At 40.4% G+C, this 13476-nt stretch overlaps 1 protein-coding gene across 3 annotated transcripts in view; it reads left to right on the top strand.

The window, feature by feature from the left end:
- Positions 1-13166, top strand: part of luzp2 (leucine zipper protein 2) — a 409997-nt gene extending 396831 nt beyond the window's left edge. For all 3 annotated transcript variants that reach the window (XM_059976016.1, XM_059976014.1, XM_059976015.1), the window contains one exon: positions 8354-13166. The gene's annotated coding sequence lies outside the window, so the exon portion shown is untranslated. The remainder of the gene's footprint in view (positions 1-8353) is intronic.
- Positions 13167-13476: the final 310 nt, after the last annotated feature.

Here is a 13476-nt window from a genome sequence, read left to right as displayed (position 1 = left end):
TGACAATGTTCCTCCTCAGATCCTCTTACTCCTATGTCCTCTGCCATAGAAAAACCTTTCTCACTATGTCTTAGCCCCCCCTATTTTTCTACACTTTTAGCACACCACAACTTTCAAGCAAAACTAACTGAACCAATTCAATCACTCCACATAATTGGAACATGCCCTGCTATGCCATATCCTGGTGAATCTCATGGATATTGCACTGGAGAGGATGCACATATTCTACAAACAAAAGTATATAAGAAAAATGTATTGGTAAGAATTTCTTCGAACTGGATCTTGACATCATTAAATTATCGTTTCAATTAATCCCAACTGATCCTTGTACAAACCTTCCACAGCTAAACCTAGGTTCAGGTGTTGCTGAGTTAGCTTTGTATTGGAAGAGGGAGGAGGGAAAAGAAAGCAGGATTTCACTTGTCACAGTACGGGATGAGTCTGACAACAGAGCCTGCATGTGCAAGGTTAGGAATGAACGTGGATCAGGAGTTAACTAGCCTGTCAGCTCTCACCTCTGGGCTCAATTTCAATTATAATGGTAGAGAACAAATGATGCCTTTACTACTGTCTCCAGCTCCTCTCATGAGTGAGAGGGGAAATAAAATCAGAAGGACATTAATAGGGCACATCATACTGACATCAGTTAAAAAAAATCCTCTTGCTACAGAGATAACTCAAAGATGGCTTGTTTATGATATCTTTGCAGTTTTTAAAACAAAAGAGCACAAAGACCAAAGTGATACAAGTTTCATAAAAACAATTTTTGACAGATATCTTTTAGTTGTAAGGAAATAAAATAGGTGAGACAACTGGTAGGTTATAATTTCAAGAAGAAACCATATATAGGTTACACGATACTGTCACTCCATTTGATATTTGTGTGTTCCAAGAAATTAGACATGCTCCCAACATAAAACAATGCTCATTAAAAGCAGTGTGACAGAAAGTTAGCAATGAGTTCCTCCTCAATTTATGCAATGAGTCATAACCAATGCAGATCTCAAAGGGAGTAGCTTCATTCTAATCCAGTTTCTACCATTTCTCTCAGTATTCAAAGAAGACTGTCAACCTAAAGAGCAAAATCCACATATGGCTGGCAGACAACCGGGCTGCAGGAGAGTGATTGTATTTCTTTGTTATGCTGTGAATTCTACAAGAAAATAAATCTTAGGGTAGTAAAGGGTGACATATACATACTTAAGTAATAAATTTACTTTGAAGTTTTAAATTTGAGCTTTAAAGGAGGCTTCGACTCCTCCCACAGAGCCAGCCATTTTTTCAGAATTACTTACCACATGTATCTTTATGCGTGTGCTAACCATGGGATTGACACTGAGATATGCACAAAATTATTTTCTCTTCATTTGTCAGATTCCTACACTGGTAGACCTTTTTGTTGCTGCTTATCTCCTTTCTGATGATCTGCAACGTTCAATCTCCTGTCCCACCTGCCTCACATTTTATTTTCCTCTTGCTTTGTCTGCCTCCATGCATCATTCTCTTGCCACTATCTTCCAACTCCCCTCCCCTACCTGTCATCTTACACCCTGTTTCAGCTTAAACTGACAACCTTACCTCCTCTCTCTACTGGCCAATTACCCTCATGAATTCTCAATGACTCTTTGAAACATTGACATTTCCTTTCCTCCCACAGTTGCTGTGGACACAAAAAGTTATTCCAGCAGGTTGTTTGTTGCTCCAGATTTCAGCATCTGGAGCCTGTCATGTCTCCATGATTTCCCCTCTCTTTCACACTCTATGAAGCCCTTTAGAAAGTGTCCAAGCCATCTTTGGTAATCTCTGGCTCTGCTTGCAAACATGTCCAACTGAGAGCAGAGAGACCATTTAAATGGTGCCTAAATGAGGACATTCCGTGTGCTCTTGGTTTGTTATGATGTTCAGTGGCAGCCCCCACTTACATGGTGAGAATTTGACATTTGCATTGTCCATTGATGGATCACTGTAGGACTGACACTAGGAAAATCTCAGACTTGCAAACATCGATCTTGATCAGAAGTGGCCAACTAAGCTTCAGAACTGGTATAATTTCACCCAATTATTTACACTGAATGCAATTAATTTTGTAAGATGTGGAGGTGTAATTTTTTACACCTCCCTCCGCTTTCTCAATCTCTCTCTCTCTCTATCTCTGGAGACCAGCCGTCAACCAACATCTTTTATAAACCTAATTCCCATAGCTATCTTGACCATGCCGCTTCCCACCCTATCTCCTAAAAAAATGGAATTCCCTTTTCTCAGTTCCTTCGTCCCCACCGTTATAGTTCCAGGATGAGGCTTTCATTTCCAGGACATCAAAAAAGTCCTCCTTTTTCAAAGCATAAAGTTCCCATTCATCCACCAGTGATTCTGCCCTCACCTACATCTCCTCTATTTCCTGGACATCCACACTCATCCCATCTTCCCACTGCTTTAACAGTGATAGAGTTCCTCTTGTCCTTACCTACCACTCCATGATGCTCCACATCCAACACATCAATCTCTGCAACCCCAACCATCTCCAGAGGTAACCTACCATTAAACACATCTTTGACTTGTCCCCACTTTCTGCTTCCCACATTAATCTGCCTCCTGGCACTTAACCCTGCAAGCTACACCTGTCCATTCACCTCCTCCCTCACCTCCATTCTCAACCCCAAGCAGTCATTCTAGATGAGGCAGTACTCCACCTGCAAATCTGCTGGGGTCGTCTAATGTGTCTGGTGCTTCCAGTGAGGCGTCCTCTACATTGATGAGACCTGTCGTAAATAGGGGGCTGCTTTGTCGAGCACCTCTGCTCCATCCACCAAAAGAAGAACTTCCTTCCCAGTGGTCAAACATTTTAATTCTGATTCCCATTCCCATTCTGACATATCAATCCATGACCTCCACTTATGTCCCAGTGAGGCCATCCTCTGTGTGAAGGAGCAACACCTTATATTCCATCTGATACTACCTTGAGTTCTGGCACAAGAGAAGTGCTTGAGTATTGGAGCTGATATGATAAAGACTCAAGAGGTTAATGCATTTGGGTCAATAGTTAAGGCTTGGAGAAAGTTATGAGCACCAGTTTTTGAATTCAAAAACTTTGGGGTGGATAGATTATGGGGGAAAATGTTTGCCCCCCAGAAAAGAGAATCAGAGTATTTTATCTTATTATAATTGTACTGATAATGTTTGCTACTCAGCATCTTAGACCTTCCCCACTTACATAGTATAACTTTTGATTGGTTAGCCAGAGATTTATTTAAATGACTGTATGAACGCAACTATGAAAGATGTCCCCGTTCACTAAAGCTGCTGGCTTGTCTTCTGGTTCCAGTAAAGGCATTAATGCATGTTCCTTGGTCTCCTCTCGTGACACGATGGATGGAGGAGCAAGACCTTATTTTCTCTCAGGATAGTCTCCAGACTGATGGCATGAATATCGATTTCTCCTTCCAGTTAAAAAAAAATCCCTCCCCCTCCCCTTTTCTTCTGTTCCCCATTGTGGCCTCTTACCTCTTCTCACCTACCTATCACCTCCCCCTGGAGCCTCTCCCTTTCTCCTGTGGTCCACATTCTTTCCAATCAGATTCCTTCATCTCCAGCTCTTTACCTTCCTCACCCGCCTGGCTTCATCTATCACCTTCTAGCTATCCTTCTTCCCCTCCCCTCAAATTTTTATCCAGACCAAAATATTGACTGTTCATTCCATAGATGCCGCCTGACCTGTTCAGTTCCTCCGGCATTGCTGTGTGTTGTGTTCAGAGCTGAGAAAGACAGTCTCAATGTATTAGTATACTAAATAACTTGCATTGCCACTTGCTACTTGAAACTGAAAAGCTTAGATAGAGTGGACATAGTGAGGATGTCTCCATTTACAGGAGGGTCTAGAATCTGAAGGCAGTCACAGAATAAAGAGGCGTCCCTTTAAAATCGAGATGAGAAGGAATTTCTTCAGCCAGTGTGTTTTAAATCTATGGAGGCCAAGTCATTTGGTATACTTATGGCAAAGATTGGTAGATTCTTGTTTGGTGAAGGGGTTGAGGTTTATGAGGAGAAGGAAGGAACATGGAGTTGAGAAAAGGATCAGTGGATCAGAAAATGTTTCAAATAGTCTAATTATTTTATGGTATTATGATCTTGTGGTCCTCATCTGGGAATATCTACATTTTAATATTCACATTTTCTGTCCAGTGCTCACCTACCAATAATGCCCATCTACTACTAGGTGCCTTCTGATCTCCTGCGCCAAAAATCCCTAAAATCTCTGCTTTGGACATTCACACGCTGATGATGTTGTTTCATGATCAGCAGATGTGACTTTAGCTGTGTGAATTTTCCTATGTTCCGAGCCATTTCTTTTCCCTGCTCCCACAAGTTCCTTCCCTCTTTCCACTCAATTCTAAAATCATATTTTCTCGTCCAAGCTTTGGGTCAGTTATCCCTAACATTTCTTTTCATTTTGTAGAGGTAAAGTTTAGTCAATGACTGTGATGTGAAACACCACTTAAGATGCAAAAGGCTTTTCTTCCATAGGGCAAGAGGCAGATGCTAGAGAGTACCCCAGTGGCTGTCCTCCTTAACAATAAGTACTCCTGTTTGAGTACTGTTGGGGGAGATGGCCTACCTAGGGGAAGCAACAGTGGCTGCACCTCTGGCACAGAGTCTGGCCCTGTGGCTCAGAAGGGTAGGGAAAGGAAGAGGATGGCAACAGTGATAGGGGACTCTATAGTTAGGGGGTCAGACAGGCGATTCTGTGGACGCAGGAAAGAAACGCAGATGGTAGCATGCCTCCCAGCTGCCAGGGTCTGGGATGTTTCTGATCACATCCATGATATCCTGAAGTGGGACCGAGAACAGCCAGAGGTTGTGGTATATATTGCTACCAATGACATAGGTAGGAAAAGGGAGGAGGTCCTGAAAACAGACTACAGGAAGGAAGTTGAGAAGCAGGACCTCAAAGGTAGTAACCTCGGGATTACTGCCTGTGCCACGTGACAGTGAGTATAGGAATAGATTGAGGTGGGGGATAAATGTGTGGCTGAGGGATTGGAGCAGGGAGCAGTGATTCAGATTTCTGGATCATTGGGACTTCTTCTGGGGTGGGTGGGACGTACAAAAAGGACAGGTTGCACTTGAATCCCAAGGGGACCAATATCCTGGCAGGGAGGTTTGCAAAGGCTATTGGGGAGGGTTTAAATTAGAATTGCTGGAGGGTGGGAACCGAACTGAAGTGACGAAGGAAAGGGTGGTTGACTCACAAATAGAGAAAGCTTGTAGACAGTGCAAGACAGGAGGATAGGCAGGTGATAGTGAAGGGATGCGCTCAGACCGATGGTTTGAGATGTGTCTATTTTAATGCAAGGAGTACTATAAAAAAAAGCGGATGAGCTTAGAGAGTGTATTAGCACTTGGAACTACGATGTTGTGGCCATTACAGAGACTTGGATGGTGCAGGGGCAGGAATGGCTACTTCGAATGCCAGGCTTTAGATATTTCAGAAAGGACATAGAGGAAGGCAAAAGAGGTGGTGGGGAGTGGGGGGTGGCACTATTGGTCAGAGATAGTGTCACTGTGGCAGAAAAGGAGGAAATTATGGAGGGGTTGTCTATGGAGTCTCTGTGCGTGGAAGGTAGGAATAGGACGGGGTCAATAACTCTACTGGGTGTTTTTTATATACCACCCAATAGTAACAGGGATATCGAGGAGCAGATAGGCAGACAGATTCAGGAAAGAACCAATAATAACAGGGTTGTTGTTGTGGGAGATTTTAATTTCCCAAATATTGATTGGCATCGTCCTAGAGTGAGGGATTTAGATGGGCCGGAGTTTGTTAGGTGTGTTCAGGAAGGTTTCTTGATGCAATGTGTAGATAAGCCTACAAGTGAAAAGGCTGTACTTGATCTGGTATTGGGAAATGAAACTGGTCAAGTGTCAGATATCTCAGTGGGACAAAATTTTGGATATAGTGATCACAATTCTATCTCCTTTACCATAGCATTGGAGAAGGATAGGAACAGACAAGTTAGGAAAGCATTTAATTGGAGTAAAGGGGAAATATGAGGCTATCAGGCAGGAACTTGGAGGCATAAATTGGGAACAGATGTTCTCAGGGAAACGTACAGAAGAACTGTGGCAAATATTCAAGGGATATTTGCATGGAGTTCTGCATAGGTACATTCCAATGAGACAGGGAAAGGATGGTAGTGTACAGGAACCGTGGTGTACAAAGGCTGTTGTTAGTCCAGTCAAGAAGAAAAGAAAAGCTTACGGAAGGTTCAAAAAACTAGGTAATGATAGAGATCTAGAAGATTATAAGGTTAGCAGGAAGGAACTTATGAATGAAATCGGGAGAGCCAGAAGGGGCCAAGAGATGGCCTTGGCAGACAGGATTAAGGAAAATCCCAAGGCATTCTACAAGTATGTGAAGAGAAAGAGGATAAGACATGAGAGAATAGGACCAATCAAGTGTGATGGTGGAAAAGTCTGTATGGAACCAGAGTAGAAAGCCAAGATACTTAATGAATACTTTGCTTCAGGATTAACTACGGAAAAGGACCTTGGCGATTGTGGGGATGACTTACAGTGTATTGAAAAGCTTGAGCATATAGATATTAAGAATGAAGATGTGCTGGAGCTTTTGGAAAGCATCAAGTTGGAGAAGTTGCCAGAACCAGATGAGATGTACCCCAGGCTGCTGTGGGAAGGAAGAGAGGAGACTGCTGAGCCTCCGGCACTGATATTTGCATCATCAATGAGGACAGGAGAGATTCCGGAGGGTTGTGGATGTTGTTCCCTTATTCAAGGAAGGGAGTATAGATAACCCTGGAAATTATAGACCAGTGAGTCTTACTTCAGTGGTTGTTAAGTTGACGGAGAAGATCCTGAGAGGCAGATTTTATGTACATTTGGAGATAGTCAGAAACAATAGGGTCTTTTAAGAGACTCCTGGATAGGTACACAGAGATTAGAAAAATAGAGGGCTATGGGTAACCGTAGGTAATTTCTAAGGTAAGGACATGTTTGGCACAGCTTTGTGGGCCGAAGGCCCTGTACTGTGCTGCAGGTTTTCTATGTTTCTATCTTTTCCAGCCATCATTGTCCAGGTTCTTACTTTATTCCTCTCTCCTGGTCTCACCTATCACCTGTCAGCCTGTATTCCTTCCTCTCCTCCACCTTCTTGTTCTGGCCTTTTCTCACTTCCTTCTTGGGTCTGATGAAGGCTTTCAGCCGGCAATTTCAACTATTCACTTCTCTCCATGGATGCTGCCTGAACTGCCAGGTTCCTGCAGCATTTTGTGTGTACGTAGCTCTTTCAGGACTCCATTTACCGTCCCTTGTACTTCTCCTAGCATCCTGAGATAGGTATCATTCTTTGGAATCTATCGATACGTGGCATCTAACATCTCCGCTTTGCTTATTGTACTATATTCTAGAATATCAGCGCACCACTCATGACCCCACCAAAATCACCATGCGTTTGTGTTCTTCATAGTGTTACTTTCCATTTCCATTGAAGGATGATTACAACTGTTCACTGTATTATGCATAAATACAGGGTGTAGTTACCTGTTAAACTCCATTCCTCCCATTTAGTTCCAAAGCAGTCATTTGGGCTAAGCTTTACAAGAGGTGTTCACAGCACGTGCAATCAGTGGCCATTGTATTAGATACCTCCTGCAGTTAGTAAAGTGGCCACTAAGTGTATGTTAATTGTTTTCTGCTGATGTAGCCAATCTACTTCAAGATTCAACGTGTTGTGCATTCAAAGATTCAAAGATGCTCTTCTGCACATTACTGTCATAACACATGGTTATTTGGGTTACTGTCATCTTTCTGTTAGCTTGAACCAGTTTGGCCATTCTATTTCAAATCACTGCTGAATGGATTTTTTTTGGTTTCTTGGACCATTCTCTGTAAACTCTAGAAACTGTTTCAAGCAACCTTTACATGAAAGTCCCAGGAGATCAGTAGTCTCTAAGATACTCAAACCACCCCATAATGGTACCATCAATCAGTCAAAGTCACTTAGATTACATTTCTTCTTCATTCTGATGTTTGGTCTGAACAATTGAACCTCTTGACCATGTCTGCATGCTTTTATGCATTGAGTTGCTGCATTGTGATTGGCTGATTAGATATTTGCATTAACGAACAGGTGTACCTAATAAACTGGGCACTGAGTGTACATTACCACATTACACATGAAACAAATATTTCCCCCATGTTATCTTCTTATTTTGTAATAATGGCATGGCTAGCAGATTTCTCATAAAATGAAAAGCACAAGAAATTGTTCAAGCAGTTTGTTTCAACAACTTGAAGATACACACCAAGAATTAATTTCCGTTTTATCTTTGTCTTTCAGATGAAAATCTACAAGACTGAGCAACGGTTCTCAAAATCTGTTCACTTAGAGACGGCGGTTATTGGTCATGAAAATGCAAAGTTCTCTGCTACAGAAGCACTGCATATAACACAGTAGAAAATTTTGTATTTGAAATCACTCCATTTGCCAATTCTGTCAACCATTTTCATTTACACCAGTATTCAATAATGTAGCATGCTGTGTTTTTACTGCAAGCCAGCTGATCTTTTTTAGACAAATAGAATCGAATTAAGGTGATTAGAGAAAAGTAGAAGGCTAATTAGAGCTCAGTTTTTATTAGAATTAATGGCAATAGTAAACAGAAGGCTGCAATAATCCATTTTTCTTATTGAAACTGTCCCATAACATTGATTGATTTGACAAAACATGGTATGTGATGTATACTGATGCTGCAATAGTTTCGACAAGTTCCTGTTCATGGCAAATTGTAAAATCTGATCAATCACCAAATCAACAAACAAGAAAATTGCTTTAGTTAATAACAAACTAAAAATTAAGAGCCAAAATTCAACCTTGCAAAGTTAAGTCATTAGTTAGCGGGTATGAGAGCATTCAAGGGGATGATTGAATTCTTTAACAATAATAACTGCCTCCAGTTAATTAACCATTAGCAAAGCTGTTACTTCTTTTACTAAAGTAATTCTTCCCAAGCAGATATATTTCTTAAAGCACTAATGAATTGCCAATTTTTTTACCGAGTAAAATAATGTGTTATTTTGCTTAAAAGAAAGACTATCTGCTGGACATTCTGAGCGTGTGTGATTTTCTGAATGCTATTATACTTTGGTCCCATTTCGTACTTGTAATAATAATGTGCTAGAAAACTGACAACTGAAACTTTGCAAATCTTAATCCAAAAAAAGAATTTCCCATTTATACACAAACAACAGAAATTAACTGAATATGTAGGTGAATGGATCTCCTGTAAAATTGCTCACAAATTTAATATTTGTGGAAGGAATAATCCAAAACTCCTTTACATCTGTACAAAGTCCCATTAATGAAGGCAGGCACATAGACAGGGAGACATCTTTTGCCTCGCAACACAAGTGGCTCTTTCTGAAAGTTCATTATATATATTTTTTTCAGTTCTTATTTTCTTTCTTGCTCTTTATCAAACCTACCTTCTCTTACACATTTTTACTTATCTTGACTTTTCCCAAGAAATTTTCTAATTACTCTTCAATCTCCTTGACCCACAGTATTGATTTTTATCAACTTAATTATTTTCTTACCAACTTACACTCATCAATTTTCCTGCTCTGCTCAAATTATATTTATGATTGTGTGGCTAGGTACAGCTCCAATGACGGACGTAAGTTTGCTGACAAACCACTGTTGATGGCCAAATCAAAGGTGGTAATGAATCGACATACCGGAGGGAGATTGAAAATTGATTTGTGTTGTACCACAACAATCTCTCACTCAGTATCAGCAAAACCAAAGAGTTGATTGTCGACTGTAGGAGGAAGAAGCTGGAGGTCCATGAACTGAACCTCATTAGGAGAACAGAAGTGGACACTGACATATCAAAGGATATCTTTTGAGATCAGCATACAAATAGCATCACAACAGCACCTCTACTCTCCTAGAAGTTTGCATAGATTTGGCATGTCACCAAAAACTTGGACAAACTTCTGTAGATGCACAGTGGATATTATCCTAACTGATTGCATCATATCCTGTAAGATAACACCAAGCCCAGGTATGAAAATAGCTGCAGAAAGTGGTGGATACAGCCTAGCCCATCACAAGCAAAGTCTTCCTTTGACATGGAGAACTGCCACAAGAAAGCAATGACTATCATCAAAGTCACCTACCATCCAGGCCATGGCCTCTTCTTGCTACTACCATCAGGCCAGCGATATAGAGCCTTAGGACACACACGTCCAGGTTCAGGGACAGTTATCATCCTTAAACCATCAGGCTCCTGAGCTTCATTTACCTCTGCTCAAAAATGATTCTATGAACTACAAATTCACTTTCAAGGACTCTTTCCAACTCATGTTCTCAGTTTTATTTTTATTTGCACCATTTGTCTTCTTTTGCACATCAGTCTCTGTTTAAGTAAATCTTTTTTCAAAAAAAAATATATTGTATTTCTTTTTTCCTGTAAATGCTAGCAAGAAAATGAATCTCAAGGTAGTATATAGTAGCACACAGATAATTTGATAATGAATTTACTTTGAACTTTGACAGTTGACAGAATGAATATTGGTAGTAGTAGTGTTAACAAGAAAGCAATAGATTGATATTGATCAGTTGATAAATGGAACAGACCAATGGCAGATAGAATTTAATCCTGATAAGCAAAAAATGATGCATTTTGAAGGGAGTCACATACAGGTAGTATATACACCATGCATGGTAGGACCCTGGGAAGTATTAACAAACAACAGGATGTTATTGAACAAGATGCAGCACAAATAAATAAGATGATGAAGAAGGTAGTGAATGCACCCAAATGGTTGTTGAAGTCTGTAATGCACTGTCTTAAAAAGTGATTGTGGCAATTTTAAGAAACAACTGGACTAGCATTTAAAAATGTTAATGTTATAGAAGGTTATGGGCCAAGTCCTGATAAAAAAGGATTAGTGTAGATAGACACTTGATGGTCAGCTTAAAGGGCCTGGTTGTGTTTTATATGATTCTGAGACTCGTTACCGTTTATGTTCCTACGGAAGTTAATTCTACTTCATCTTCTGGCTTGGATCTTCAGAGGATCTTGAGGCATGGCCTTTGTTCTGTGAGTGCAAAAAGAGTATGGATTATGTTTATAAGCAGGACCATGGAATTGCTTTAGAAGCAAATCATGAACATGCTTGTATATTGAAAATGACTTTGCTTGCTGCTCGCTTCTGGATTATGGAGAATCAGGATGAAGGTTTGACAAAAGACTCAAGATGAGGTATTCATCAAGCATTATCTGGGATTGATCAGAGGGCACCTGCAAGGCATGTATGTGTCAATTCTGATCTTCTGCTGGCCGATGACCAAAGAATATGAACTGATTCATTATACTTTGCTATTATCGAAAAGGTGACAAGACGAGGACTTATGTTTGAAACCAAAATAATTCTCCATTAAAGAACACATAGAAAATGATTTAAATGTCCTCCATTAAATCGATAGTCAATTTGAAAGCCCTAATAAGAAAGCAAAAAGAAAATCCTTCACAGTTAGAAAATCTCAATAACTAGTGGATAATGAAGTGGAGGAATAAATTACTAATGTACCTGGAAGATAAAAATAATTTATTTCGATAAATTTCCCATTTACTTAGAGGCAGTATGTAATGGAGAATCTCCTTTTTTGGAGAGTGGTGGAACAAAGTAATTTCGGGATCTGATTGAATTCAAGTTCTAGCAGAGTGCAAGGGAAATTCTGCATGCTCTGTTTTAGGATTGGTGCAGCTGGGGGAAAGATTTGGCAGAAAGGGAATGAAATACCATTGTCATAGGAAAGAATAAAGCCATAAACTATAGACATCTACTCACTGGCCACTTTATTAGGTACACCAGCACACCTGCTCATTAATGCCAATATCTGATCAGTCAATCATGTAGCAGCAACTCAGTGCCATAAAAATCATGCAGACATTGGTCAGGAGGTTCTGCTGTTGTTCAGACCAAAACTCAGAAGGGGAAAGAAATATGATCTAAGTGACTTGGACCGTGGAATGATTGTTGGTGCCAAACAGGGTGGTTTGAGTATCTCAGAAACTGATGATCTCCTGGAGTTTTCATGTACGATAATCTCTAGAGTTTGCAGAGAATGGTTTAAACAACAAAGCTTCCAGTGAGCACAATAGCTCAGTGGGCAAAAACACCTTGTTAATGAGAGGAATTAGAGGAGAATGCCAGAATGGTTCAAGCTGCCAGGAAGGTTACAGTAACTCAAACAGCCATTCATTACAACAGTGGTGTGCAAAAGAGAATCTCTGAATGCACAGCATATGGGATCTTGAAGTGGATGGGCTACAGCAGCAGAAAGCCACGAACACACAAAAATACACACACAGCGGCATCTTTACTTGGTAGCTCCTGTACCTGGTAAAGTGGCCACTGAGTGAAACTGGACCCTTTAGTGCGAAGTGGAAAGGAAAGATATACTGTGCAGATCTTCAGAGGAGATGCAAGTAGCTTCTGTTTCCGTACAGAAATGAAACAAAGGGGGATGAAGGAGTGACAATGTGCTTTATTGTTTTCAGTTCTCATGAGTGTGACAGAAACACTGTTGGGGCTTTTCTAGCCTGAATCATAACATGCTGCATCTCCTGGCTTATTGTGAACAATGCCATAGAAGGTCCCCTCACTGCTTAATATTTTTAATGCACAATGTAACAACTGGACCATATGCTAAGTAACATTTTACTATTTGAAATCTGAACTTCATTCATAATAGATTCATACTTGATAAACAATTATTCGTACTCATATTATTCAAGCCCAAATGAAAGCATAAAACACAGCAAGCACTCAATTCTGTAAGTCAAGCATCACTTAAAGCAAGTGAGAAACTGACTTAATGCTTCAGGCTTTTATCCATTTCTCTCTCTGCAACTGCCACCTGATGTGCTGTGGGTTTCCTTATTCCAGACTTGCTGATACTTGACAGACTTCCATGGATGCACAGTGGAGAGTATCCTAACTGATTGGATTATGCATGGAATGGAAATACCAACACACACACACACACACACACACACACACACACACACACACACACACACACACACACACACACACACACACACACACACACACACACACACACACACAGACACACAAAATCCTTTGGTTGCCATACACTCCTGCAAATGACAATCTCTCCCCCAGACACTGGTTTATACAGAGAAGATGATTTCAGATTCAATTACTGACCTATGCCTATAGAAGAGATTTTGCCAAGTTGTGAATAAACCTGCATAAAAGGGAAATCAGTCCCCTTTTTCTACATAAAAGGAAATATATTTTATTTTTCTTTGAAACATTTGATGGATGAAATAACAAATTAAGTGGTTGGATACAAGATTCTCAGTTGTACAAAGAAGTAAACAAAATGCAACATTGGTTCTATTTAACATTTATACAGGAGACACA

The sequence above is a fragment of the Hypanus sabinus genome, chromosome 7, assembly GCF_030144855.1.
Source record: "Hypanus sabinus isolate sHypSab1 chromosome 7, sHypSab1.hap1, whole genome shotgun sequence".
Lineage (NCBI taxonomy): Eukaryota > Metazoa > Chordata > Chondrichthyes > Myliobatiformes > Dasyatidae > Hypanus > Hypanus sabinus.
This window is presented reverse-complemented; position numbering and strand designations above follow the sequence as displayed.